The sequence below is a fragment of the Artemia franciscana genome, chromosome 5 (assembly GCF_032884065.1).
Source record: "Artemia franciscana chromosome 5, ASM3288406v1, whole genome shotgun sequence".
NCBI lineage: Eukaryota > Metazoa > Arthropoda > Branchiopoda > Anostraca > Artemiidae > Artemia > Artemia franciscana.
In genome coordinates this window covers 45,028,472-45,041,518 of record NC_088867.1, presented here as the reverse complement: position 1 = coordinate 45,041,518, position 13,047 = coordinate 45,028,472, and the positions used below count along the sequence as shown (strand labels likewise).

Genomic DNA, 13,047 nt, shown 5'->3' with positions numbered 1-13,047 from the left:
AGGCTGGAGGAGGAGCGTGCGTAGCTGTGTTGGCCTCAGGCGGCTTGGTGCTGCAGTGAGTTATTAATAGTAGTAGTAGTTAGTATAATCAAAATATATTTAGATCCGGGATATGCATGTGCTCGCCTACAATTCCCATTCAGCGCTCTGATCAGCTCAGGATACATTTCTATTTCTTTACATTAAAAAAAAGATTAAAAATTGACTTTAAAGTAAATTAAGTACGCTTAGAGAAAACATGCGCGTGTTGCGGTGCAAGCCGTGACACGCGCCAAAAATTTTCGACTGTAGGACTGAAAATCGCTGTGTAGCATGCGAATTTTTGCAGTTGTAGCATTTAAGGAAGTGAAAGCAGCGGCAACTCTGCCGCTGAAATTCAAAAATAACTGTTCCTATTCCAGGAAGTTGAGGCGAAAATTCATCATTCTCAAACTAAATTGAGCTTTTTTTTTGCATCTATCAGTCTGGACTTTCACTTTCCATGTTTCCTTCAGATTACTCATAAGATAAAACTTTGTCTCATGTTTTAAGAACTAGCCTTGCGTAGCTGTGTTGGCCTTCAGGTGGCTTGGTGCTCTGGTAAGCTGTTAGTAGTTTGTAATAATGTTTTTTTCATAGGCTATTTCTAAAATATTGATATAACAGGATATTATAGCCTAATTCCAAACTAGCCTGTTGATCTTGGGATTCCAAATGTAGCATCAAAAATAGCCTAAGAAAAGTACTTAGTAGCCTAGTTTTACTCTCCATAAGTAAACATGGTATTAATACTGTATTCGGTAAGATTCTAGTGTAAAATTCTAGTTAATTGACTTCTTGCTATCTCGGAAAAGGTTTAGGCTAGGGAAATGAAACTTTCAGGGATAGGTCTACAGGCTAAAGTAGGCTATGTCCTTGGAAGGTATTATAAAGTACCCACCTCCACTCCTACTCTCTCTAGAGGCCCAGAAATTTGCCAACATGACAGGTTTACACCTACTGAAATTTTGATAAAACAACATTTTACCTAAATTTTCAGTTACTAGTTGCTTTTTCTTTCCCTTTAGTTCTGAAAATGCAATTCCTGTTATTTGAGTAGAATTTTGAGCCATATCAATGGTTTTTTTTTAAATTTAGGAAATGTATTTGCATATCTTTAAAACCTTATAAATTAGGATTGAGCAAAGTTATGAAGCTGAAAACAATTTTGTTGTACTTCAATTAAGCAGAAGATCTATTTTGCAAGGTTTTACTTTTGTAACACACATATTTTTAAAGGTCATCAAAGTTAAGGGCCCTCTAGAGGGAGAAGGAGTGGAGGTAGTTGCTTCAAAATACCTTCCTGGGACATACTTTAGTCTGTAGATTCATCCCTTAAAGTTTCATTTTCCTAACCTAAACCCTTTCTGAGATAGCAAGAAGTCAATTAACTAGAATTTTACTAATTCTAGTTAAGTGACTTCTTGGTATCTGGGAAAGGGTTTAGGTTAGGAAAATGAAACTTTTGGGGATTGGTATACAGGTTAAAGTATTTCCTGGGAAGGTATTTTAAAGTACCCACCTCCACTCCTTCTCCCTCTAGAGGGCCCTTATCTTTGATGACCTTATAAAAATATGTGTGTTATAAAAGAGAAACCTTGCAAAATAGATCTTCTGCTTAAATAAAGTACAACAAAATTGTTTTCAGCTTCATAACTTTGCTCAATCCTAATTTATAAGGTTTTAAAGATATACAAATACATTTCCTAAATTTTGAAAAAAATCATTGATATGGCTCTGAATTCTACTCAAATAACAGGAATTACATTTTCAGAAATAAAGGCAGAGAAAAAGCAACTGGTAACTGAAAATAAAGAAAAATTTTGTTTTGTCAAAATTTCAATAGGTATAGACCTGTCAAGTAGGCAAATTTCAGGACCCTCTAGAGGGAGAAGGAGTAGAGGTGGCTACTTTAAAATATCTTCCTGGGATATACTTTAGCCTGTAGACCCATCCCCAAAAGTTTCATTTTCCTTACCTAACCTTTTTCCAAGATAGCAAGAAGTCACTTAACTATAATTTTACCCTGCATTCCCATTTTTCAGAAGGAAAAAAAAAAAAAATTCTGCAAACTAGGCTACTTCAAAGCATTTTTTAGATACTTTTTAATACTATTCTTTAAGATGCACCAATAAACATTATGGTATTTGGGTATAAATTTTACCACTAGGTAGGGGATTATAAATTTTATTGGTGCACCTCAAGGAATGATATTAATAAGTATTTTAGAATGTTTATATTACCTTTCAGAATTTTATAGTTTCCTTATAGATAGTAGACTACTAAAAGTTTACCATCATTGCTTATTATGGTAATACCTTTTGGAGCTCTGGTAAATTGGTTATTATTATAATCTGTTTGTATCAATATTTTAAAATAATAAAATATTAAAGTGTACTGTAGGTAGAGGGTAAGGTTAAATAAATTTTTAGTATTAATGCACAATTAGGGTCATTGAGAAGGAAACATGTTAACAAAACAATTCTTACTTCATAATATGCAGAAAAATAATAGTTAACACATTTTCAGGGCACTTCCAGTATATTTTATCCCCAACCTCTCCCCCTAATATATAAATATATAGGTGAATAATATATTTGCCTTGTGTTTTTTTTTTCTGTTTCTTGATTTTGTCAGTATTGATTCAATTTAGGGGTATTAAATTGAGTCAATAGCGATGCATAGAGAATATTTGGCTTCAGCTAAATATTTGCATATTATGGGGGGAGGGGTAAGGTATAGTAAAATTGCCCTCAAAACATGTAAGCTACAATTTTTCTGCATATTATGAAGTCAGAATTATTTTGTTAACATGCTTCCTTCTTAATGGCTTCAATTGTGCAATAGTACCTAAAATGCATTTAGAAATAATTAATAAGTAATTAATTAACTAATAAATAAGTAAGTATTTTTGAATGTTTTGAAGTAGTTTCCAGAAATTTATTGTGTTTCTTATGGGAAGTAGAACTGTTTAAGCATTTAAAAGCAGCTGTTTACACAACACCCAGGTAGCCAATTTTTTTTTTTATGCATAACATGATGTTTTTATTTTTTAGACATTGCCAAATCTTAGATAATCATTTTGATTAAAATTTGTCTTTCATAAACATGGACAGTATGTTCCTATTTTTCAAAATGAGGTAGGTAGTTAAGATTAGCTGATGGCTAGGGTATAGATTTAGTTATTGGCCCCTCCAGAAGGAAACACTATGAAGTTCTAAAAGCTACTTAAAAAAATTATGAAGCATTTATCATTCCTAAAAGCATATGTGCAAATATATAGTGAAAATTATGTATACACTATAATTTCCCATTGGTTGTTGCTGTTAGCATTGCTTGTTTTCTGATAAATTAGTTTGAAGAAATGATGACCCAATAAAAAAATTCTTCAAGTATAGGTTATGTTATTGGTCTGCATGTACCCATATTAGGGTGTGAGATTTTGATAAGGCAAAGTGATGTGCTCTTAGGAATGATATAAGTAAGTATTTTAGAATTCTCTAAAGAAGTTTTCAGAATTCTATAGAGTTTTCTTCTGGAGAGGCTAACCACTAAAATAATACCTAGGCTAGTTATGATTGGCTGGCTGTACCTAAACTTGGATCTTAGCCTGTTTACAGAGCAGTTAAAAAGGGGGGAGGGGGGGGGGGGGTGACCAGGGTAGCTACCCTGAGCAATATGGTGGGGGGCTACCCACTTTGATCCACTTTTTCACTTTGATTTGGCTTTTTGTAATTTGAGTTGGGATGGGGAGCACTGTAATTAATTCTGCTTCACAACAGTTGCTTAGGATTGAATTAATCCATGATATAGTCTGTGTATGATTTAGATACTTAGTTCTAACTTTAAGATCCCTATCCAAGATTTGGCAGTTTTTTTTGGTATTAGTATACAATCTCAACTTCTCAGAAGGAAACAACAAAATTCTGAGAATAACTTATAAAATTCCAGAATACTTGCTTATATCATTCCTAAAAGAACTTCACTCCACTCTACTCTTCTAGCCCAAAATATATATTCTCCATACATTTTTCCATTTCTTTATTTTTTCAATGATGTTTCTTTGCTGTTAAATCTACTTGAAGAAAAGAGTGAAATATGAAAATAATGCATGCAAAATATATAATTTAGACCATACTTTTGCATATTTGTCGGGGGGGGGGGGAGGGTAAGTAAAGCAAAGTGCTTTTCAGAATGATATAAGGAAGTATTCTAGAATTTTTGAAGATGCTTTCAGGATTTTATTGTGTTACCTTCTGAGAAGGAAATACTTCAAGTGTTTCCATATGCTAGATATGTTCTTTTAAATAGGGTGACTCAGTAAATGCTAGTATTCTATGTACTTTTTTCAATATTAAGCCATGCTTTAAATAAAATTCTAAATTCTTATAATGTACAATGTAATTTATTTTATTATGTAGGCTAAAGTTGTACTTAGTTTATATTGAAAATGTTCTGGAGCTAGTGGTAAATCTTTTTGTAAACTATGTAACTCACTTGGATATTCTAAATCAACTTCATAAATTGCCGCTACATTATCCTTATTCATTTCTGATTGAACATAATATCTTAACTGTTGGTAATGGTCTGAGGTATCATTTTCTTTTAAATAGTTGGATATATTAATAAATGTCAAGTCTTTTACAGGCAAATTTTGAAATATTGCTCAACTGTATAAGTTATTAGAATCTAAATACATTAAATAAGTTGAAGGTTTTGTTTTATCAAAGGTTTTCATATATTTATTATTAGCTTTATCATATCTTTTCATACATTGAGATACACCACCTTTCATTCCTCTTTCTATGAATGTATACATATCTTCATCAGAAAATAAGGGAATTTCAGCTTTAAGGTGTTTGAGAAAAGCTTCACATGTTTGTTCTGGTGCTGAAAAGAAGTGCAGCTAAGCTAGTTTACAATTATTTGGCCTACATTTCTAATGATTTTCAAAGACATCTGGTAAAATTAAAACATCACTTTTTAGGTATAATAATAATTTATTTTTAACCCACTAAAATACAAGACAAGCAGAGTAATCTGTTTCCAATTTTGAGTCAAACTTCCTCAAAGAAGTAATAATGTCAGAAGCCTGGAAATGCTGAATTCTAAGACCAGGGTAAATAAAGCAGAAACTTACAATAGCAGAAATATAATATACACAATTCAGCCAGATTTTTTTATATTCAGGATAGGTGAAATACCAGACAGGGAAAGTATTGAATGGTCACAAGAGCTAGTATGTAGCAATGCAAGCACTTTTCGAGAATAATGACCATAATTAGCCACTATTTTACCATAACCCACTTGAAGTTTTTCTTTAACATCTTGTACAATATTGGCCCCAAAAGTTAATAGATTCAAACCAATATGAATGCCTAACCACAGCGATTCAGAGATACAACAGATGGGGAAGTTAGAATACAGAAGACAAATGGGCGTAGACTTTGCATTAAAGACTAGGTGCTCACACCTATCAATATTCAATGACAGACCAGAACTTTGGAAGTTTTGAAATAGATGACATGGAATTCAAGAGGCTAGATCTAGAATGAATTAAAAGAAGTATGTCTTCTGCATATGCAATGTAAGAAACATTTACCCAATCACAAAAAAGGGAGGGCATAATTTTGGATAGCACACTGTGGATACAAATACTGAAAAGATACAGTGAAAGAATATCACCTTGATGCACTCCTGAACAGATTGCAATATTCCCACAAAAATTAGATTGAAACTTTAACTGAACATGGAAATTACTATACCAAAACTGAAGAACCCAAACAACAGAAACGTTGACTCCAGAACTGACTAGGGAAAACATAGCATGAGCCTGAGAAACACTGTCAAAAGCTTTATACAGATCCAGGGCACGAAAATGGGTCACAGAGCCACTGGCTTAAGCCTTTAAAAGGACAGAAGCTAAAACATGGTGGGCATGCTGGCAACCAATATGCCACCTGGATCCAAACTGACTGTGACTGTTATCCATAATTTCTGTTGCAAAAGGTAACAAAACTTAGCCAAAAACTTTGCTAACATTACAGCCCACTGTTATGGGTGTATAGGAATCACAGCTTAAAGGATCCTTTCCACGCTTTAGCACCAAGGCTACTGTACCGCTTAGAAAGGAGTCAGGCTCTAGAGAGAATGCCAAGTACCATTTGGAAAAGCAGCTGCAGGTGGAACACTCAATTTCATGACTGTTCAAAGGTGGGAGACAGCAACACCATCATTATCAACAGATTTTGATTTAAGTTGTTTTACAATTTTAAGCACTTGTTCACAGGAGACTGGGAATACACAGCATAATTAACGACAATGAATATACTAGAATAGTGCTGAATTCAAGAAGCCACAGGAATTAAACCACTAGAAGCAGAGGGTTCCAGCTTAGGGGAATTGATCAGTTTTCTCCATTGGGAAGCAGTTTTGGGAAATTCAGAGCTATTATACCATACACTATGCAGATACCGCTTGAATTCTTCTTTGATCTTCTTTTTAATATCAAAAACATGGCCTACATTTGGGCGACCATAGATGATTTAGATATGAAGCCAGGACTTCCCTCTATTTTTAATACCTTTTACTTCGGGGATATCTTTCCAAATGTAACTACGAATTTTTAAACGAATTCGGACACAAGGGACGGCAGCAGCTTCTGCTTGTATCAAACAAGCAACAATTTGAAGGTAATATGTGTTTAACAGGGAGCAACCATTTGGTAAGTAAACACTAGTGCACAGCAAGCTGAGCAGGATTTGAATATTTGAGAGGAGAGCAGCAAGGGTAGAAATGTATAATGGAAGTTCAATTTTCCTCCATTCACTTTTATAACACCACTTCTTATCAAGCTTGCTGTCAGTTACAGGCAACCGGAATTGTAAAAAAGAATTGGAGACGCTTAAGGATGTTGGGAGATGGTCATAATCACGCTCATTTTCGTCCACATGTACATCCAAAGAAGACACTGTAGCAGAGCATAAACAAAGGGCAATGATGTGCAGAGTTCCACTGTTATGAATGTACATGTGTCTTTTGGAACAATACGGAAACTAGCAGGTAAAGCCTCTAAAATAAGTTCAATGTGGCTTGATTTGTTGCATAAATCACAGTTGAAGTCACCCATTGGAACCCAGTTGTATCCATGACTTTCAATATTTTTCATCAGACTGCTGATGGAGGAGCACACAGTTGCAAATTTCGTCAGAGAAGACAGTGAATCCAAGTTATGAGGAAGGTAAACAATCGCCAATGCAAAATTACTAATTCTAATAGCCAAAAAAATATCAGCCATGTGGTACAATACAGGAGTGAGGGGCAAGGATTGTTTAACTAGGCAAGCAAGTCGACCCGAGGGTCTTCCTTTGGTTTTATGAGCGTTTGTTGTATAAACAGTATGATCGTCACATCTACAGAGCGAATTGATACTGACTTGTGGTAGAAGATGCTCTTGGAAGAACAAGACATAGAAATCTTTTAATTTTTGGCTAGTTGAATGATCTTTGTCCTTTATGCCATTAATGTTGAATGAACGTATAGTTAATTCGATATTGGCAGTCATTTCTTTGCCTTTTGGCTCTTTTTGAGAACATCCTGAATGACATGACACCAGACTGAAAGCAAAATGAGCATCCCCGCAGTTAGCAAACTTTGGGATGCCTTGGCAGGGAATGTCTTTTGTAGACAAATGAGAACCAGGACATCTAGAACATTTTATAGCTTGGTCACATTTTGCTGTTAGGTGATGCGATGATTTACACTTCTGGCAGCAACGAGGAGTCCAAATATGTTCAAAAACTTGGAATATTTCTTATCCCATTTTTAAGCCCAACCAGCGAGCATTAGAGAACGCAATAGTGTCTTGGAAAGACACTTTCACTGAGGTCAAGTTGCCAATCCTCTTTAAAGCCAGTGCAACTAATAAACAGATCTGCTGCTCATGCTTTATCTACGCCTTTCACAATTCCAAAAAAGTCTAGTGTCACAGTTAGTTAGCACGCTAGAAGTAGCGTCACAAAAATCTTTTGTTGCAGTATTGTCAATCCAAACAAAAAGTTTATTGCATGAGTCCTTTACACTATGAATAGCTTCAAGACCGCAGATTTTGGTAATTGCATCTTTATGCTTAATTGGATTGTCCAAATCTGATTTTCGATTTTGTGATGTTTTGATTTGTTTTGATTTTCGAGTTACCACGAACTGTTTGAAAATGTGGAATTTCGTATGTTTAGCCAGAAGACATTTTTCCCCCAGGGGTCATCGTATCGACCAAGTGGTCCTAGAATGTCGCAAGAGGGCTCATTTTAACGGAAATGAAAAGTTCTAGTGCCCTATTTAAGTGACCAAATAATTGGAGGGCACCTAAGCCCCCTCCCACGCTCATTTTTCCCCAAAGTCAACCGATCAAAATTTTGAGATAGCTATTTTGTTCAGCATAGTCGAAAACCATAAAACTATGTCTTTGAGGATGACTTACTCCTCCACAGTCCCCTGGGGATGGGCTGCATGTTAGAACATTGACCAATGTTTACTTACAGTAATGGTTATTGGGAAGTGTACAGACGTTATCAGGGTGATTTTTTTGTTTTTTTTTTTGGGGGGGGGGTTGAGGGGAGGAAGCTATGTGGGAGGATCTTTCCTTGGAGGAATATGTCATGGGGGAAGAGAAATTCGATGAACAGGGCGTAGAATTTTCTAGCGTTACTAAAAAAAAAAATGAAAAAATAAACATTTAAAAAGTTTTTTCAATTGAAAGTAAGGAGTAGCATTAAAACTTAAAACGAACAGAGATTATTACGCATATGAGGGGTTCTTCTCCTCCTAAATACCTCGCTCTTTATGCTAAAGCATTTTTAGTAATTTCAACTATTTATTCTACGGCCTTTCTGATTCAGGGGTCATTCTTAAAGAATTGGGACAAAACTTAAGCTTTAGTGTAAAGAGCGAGGTATTAACGAGGGGACAAACCCCCTCATATACATAGTAAAAATATAAGAATAAAGAAGTTTGTTACGTAAGTTAATTCTCAAGTTACTTATATTTTCTACTATACGTCCCACTCGTCCTGGCCGAGTGGGTTGGTGCGCTGGATTTGGGATCCCTTGTCTGAGAGGACGCGGGTTCGAAACCCAGTGTACCCAATTCTTCAGTTTGGGACGGGGGTCAGTGGCGTGACTCAGTAAGCTTAGCCAGAGTTGACCCAGCTCTAAAAGGGTACCTGGAGAAATCTGGGGAAGGTAAACAGGAAGGGTGTGCGAAAGCGCAGGATGGCTGGCCCCCAACCCCCCCTTGCACTTCCTGGCTGAAGGGCCAAGAAACGGAGATCAGCACCGCCGGTACGGACTGTAAAGTCTAATGCTGTATCCTTTACCTTTTACCTTTTTTATTTTCTACTAATAAAAACGCTCGTTAAAAATCAAAAGTTCTAGTTGCCTTTTTAAGTAACCAAAAAATGGGAGGGCAACTAGGCCTCCTTCCCCACCCCTTATTTCCCAAAATCGTCTGATCAAGAGAAAGCCATTTAGCCAAAAAAAGAATTAATATGCAAATTTCATTTTAATAATTTATGTGCGGATAGCCAAAATCAAACATGCGTTAATTCAAAAACGTTCAGAAATTAAATAAAAAAAACTAGTTTTTTAACTGAAAGTAAGGAGCGACATTGAAACTTAAAACGAACAGAAATTACTCCGTGTATGAAAGGGGCTGTTCCCTTCTCAACACCCCGCTCTTTACGCTAAAGTTTTTTACTGTTTAATAAAAGTAGAATTGAGAGAAAGAGTCAAACTCTAGCTAGAATGCAATATGACTTTGACCCCACATTCTATGGCTGGTCGCGCCCTAGGGTTAGATGTTGGACCAGGTAGAAGGACATTTTACGAAAGTTTTTCAATATGACCGAAATTGCCGCTGGCGAGCCCCTCCTCATTGCTGCAGAGTGGTCAACCCGGAGGAGCAAAGCTGCTACGCTCTCTACGCCACATATCATGGGACAGGAGCGTTGAGTCAAGTAACTTATGTTCGGCAAAGCTGTAAGTTGTGTAATTTTATTCTTTTTCTTCATGAATATTTAAGAAGAACAGCAGAATCTGCCAACATGTCTTCTATCACATGGCGTTAGATTTATTAACTCATAAATTCCAGTACTTCATACTCGCCCAAGTGGTTATATAACAAAAACTCGATCTTCAGCCTCCCACTCTCAATCTTAAATCAATTTTTCTAATATTTTTTATTTATGTCCTATTTAAGTTACCAATTTTCAACGTCATCGTTTCTTTTCAAACATTCTTTGTCGACGCAGGTGATATTTGTTTCCAGTTCGATTATATTTTGGAATTCCTTAGCTCCAGAAGTCAGTAACTATTTGTAAACTGGCCTGTATCAGTCTGTATCAGTGCTTGTTTACCTATGTGGATATAGGAAAAAGTAAGAATTTGAACTTAGTTGAGAAAATGTGGGTACATAGAGCTCTTTGTCCAAACCAGATATTTCCTTTGTCAAAGCTCCATTTCTGTAATAATTTTTAAGTCCCTTTGCCTCTTTGAATCCATGCCTTGCACATCTGCACGATGCATAGGTACTCTTTTGAAAGAGGTGGATTTGATTAATCAGTCAAAAATATGTAGATACATGTGCTTTTAAACCCTAGTTCCCACCAGTATTGGCACTCATGTAGGAATGACTGCGGCAAGGTAAGCGGATATTTTATTGTGTTGCATGAGCTATAAAAAAACGCAATTAATAAGGAAATTGTATAGAAATTATAAGGCAATGCTGTGAAATAATAAGATTTTGGAGAAAAGTTGGATAGGCTTACAAGTCTCTTTGGATCTGGCCCCTCTACCTCTTAATAGATAGGTGTATGTACATGTATTGTGTGCATACATTTCAAATGCTAAATCAACTATCTTCCATTATCCTGCATACTTTTTTTTTAATGAGGAACTTTTGGGAAGGCAAAAAAGAATTTTGTGAAGTATTTTGATACTTCTGTATTATACCGAATACAGTCGAGAAGTTTGCTGAATTTAAGATATCAGAAAACCGGTTTCATAGCCACAAAGACAAATGACGCCTGATAGAATGCATTGGACTTGTACAACTTGGGTTATATATTTATACATTAGGGGGGAGGGTAAGGTCAGGTTGCTTCCCTCCTCCTAATGTGCAAATATATAGCCCAAATTATATGGTTATATTAACTAAAGTATTATATTTTCATCATGTTTTGGTACATTTCATTATGATTAATCTTACTTCACTTCTTGAGTGTGTTTGGTAAAATACACAAGTGCCAGTATTTTATGGTACTACACAATGGATTGATGAAAAGTTTCAGATGGCTCAAGTTTCTTTGATTTGCCCAGAAATTGGCTCCTTTTTTATTCCCCTATTGACTCCACTGAACTCCACTTTTCAAATTGTCTTATTTAACCTTAATTAAACCACTGTATAAGAAAGGTGACAAGAGTGAATGTCGGAATTATCGAGGCATTAGTCTGGTCTCTGTAGGTAGCAAATTACTGAGTAATATGATACTTTTTAGACTGAGACATGCGGTAGACAAAGTTTTAAGGGAAGAACAATGCGGTTTTAGAAAAGGTAGAGGATGTGTCGACCATGTTTTCACTCTTAGGTTAATAATTGAGAAGTCCCTTCGTTGTCAAACACCTTTGGTCCTTAGTTTTATCGATTATGAGCAAGCTTTCGATTCTGTTGATAGAACAGCGTTAACAAAGGTCTTATCGTTATATGGTATACCAGAAAAATACATTAAAGTGATTTGCGCTATGTACGAGAATAATACTGCTGCGGTTAAGGTAGGAAATGACGTTAGCAACTGGTTTTGTATTAAATCAGGAGTTAAGCAGGGTTGTGTTCTATCCCCCTTTATATGGATCATTTTGATGGACTTCGTCTTAAGGAGCACAGGAAAGGCAATTGGAGACCATGGAATCAAATGGGGAGGAAGAACGCTCCTGGACTTAGATTATGCTGATGATTTAAGCATATTAGATGAAAGTGTGAGCAAAATGAATGAATTTTTAGAGGTTTTACGAGTTCAGGGTGCTAAAATAGGCTTGAAAATTAATGTTAAGAAGACTAAGTCACTAAGGTTAGGAATAAGTGAAGATGAACAGGTGACCTTAGGTAACGAAAAGATTGATCAGGTTGGGAGCTTCAGTTACCTTGGTAGTATTATTAGTAAAGATGGTGGGAGCAGTGAAGATGTTAAAAGTAGAATAGCTAAAGCTCAGGGTGTTTTTTCACAGTTAAAAAAAGTTTGGAAGAATAGAAAGATAAGCCTACAAACCAAGATTAGAATATTGGAAGCTACAGTGATGACAGTGGTCAAATATGGCTCTGAAGCATGGACACTCCGAAAAGCAGATGAAAATTTACTAGATGTTTTCCAGAGAAATTGCCTACGGATTGTTCTGGGTACCCGGCTGACTGACCGTATTTCAAACAGTAGGTTGTACGAAAAGTGTGGTTCAATCCCGCTTTCTGGGGCTATAATGAAAGAAAGGTTGAGATGGCTAGGCCACGTTCTACGGATGAAGGATGACAGATTACCGAAGATTGTCCTTTTTGGCCAACCGTCTGGGGCTACACGGAAAGCAGGTCGTCCTTGTCTGCGTTGGGAGGATGTCATAAATAAGGATTTAAAGGAAATGGGAACTTCCTGGGAGGGTGTAAAGAGGGAGGCTTTAAATAGATTAGGTTGGAGGAGGAGCGTGCGTAGCTGTGTTGGCCTCAGGCGGCTTGGTGCTGCAGTGAGTTAGTAGTAGTAGTAGTAGTAGTATGGCACTTAAGTAGTTTTGAGGTGTTTATACGGACGTTTAAGCACCCAGAACTGAACCATAAAGAGGATTCCATTTATTTTTCTAGGGGAAGGAGTGGTAGATACTCATGATAAACTGTTTTGGTCTCAGTTATGGATGTTTTCTTATGTTTCTTATGTAATTTCAATTTCTTGTCTCATTGTACCCAAAAAATATGGCACTTAGTTGTTTTTGAGGT

At 36.1% G+C, this 13,047-nt stretch overlaps 1 protein-coding gene across 4 annotated transcripts in view; it reads left to right on the top strand.

Annotated features, from left to right (window-relative positions):
* Positions 1-345: 345 nt before the first annotated feature.
* Positions 346-13,047, top strand: part of LOC136027478 (uncharacterized) — a 37,424-nt gene continuing 24,722 nt past the window's right edge. Inside the window, exon 1 of one of the 4 annotated variants that reach the window (XM_065704781.1) lies at positions 346-579. The gene's annotated coding sequence lies outside the window, so the exon portion shown is untranslated. Of the gene's footprint in view, positions 587-10,337; positions 10,450-10,518; positions 10,716-13,047 lie in introns of those variants that run through there. The other 3 variants (XM_065704784.1, XM_065704783.1, XM_065704785.1) reach the window with 3 other exon arrangements.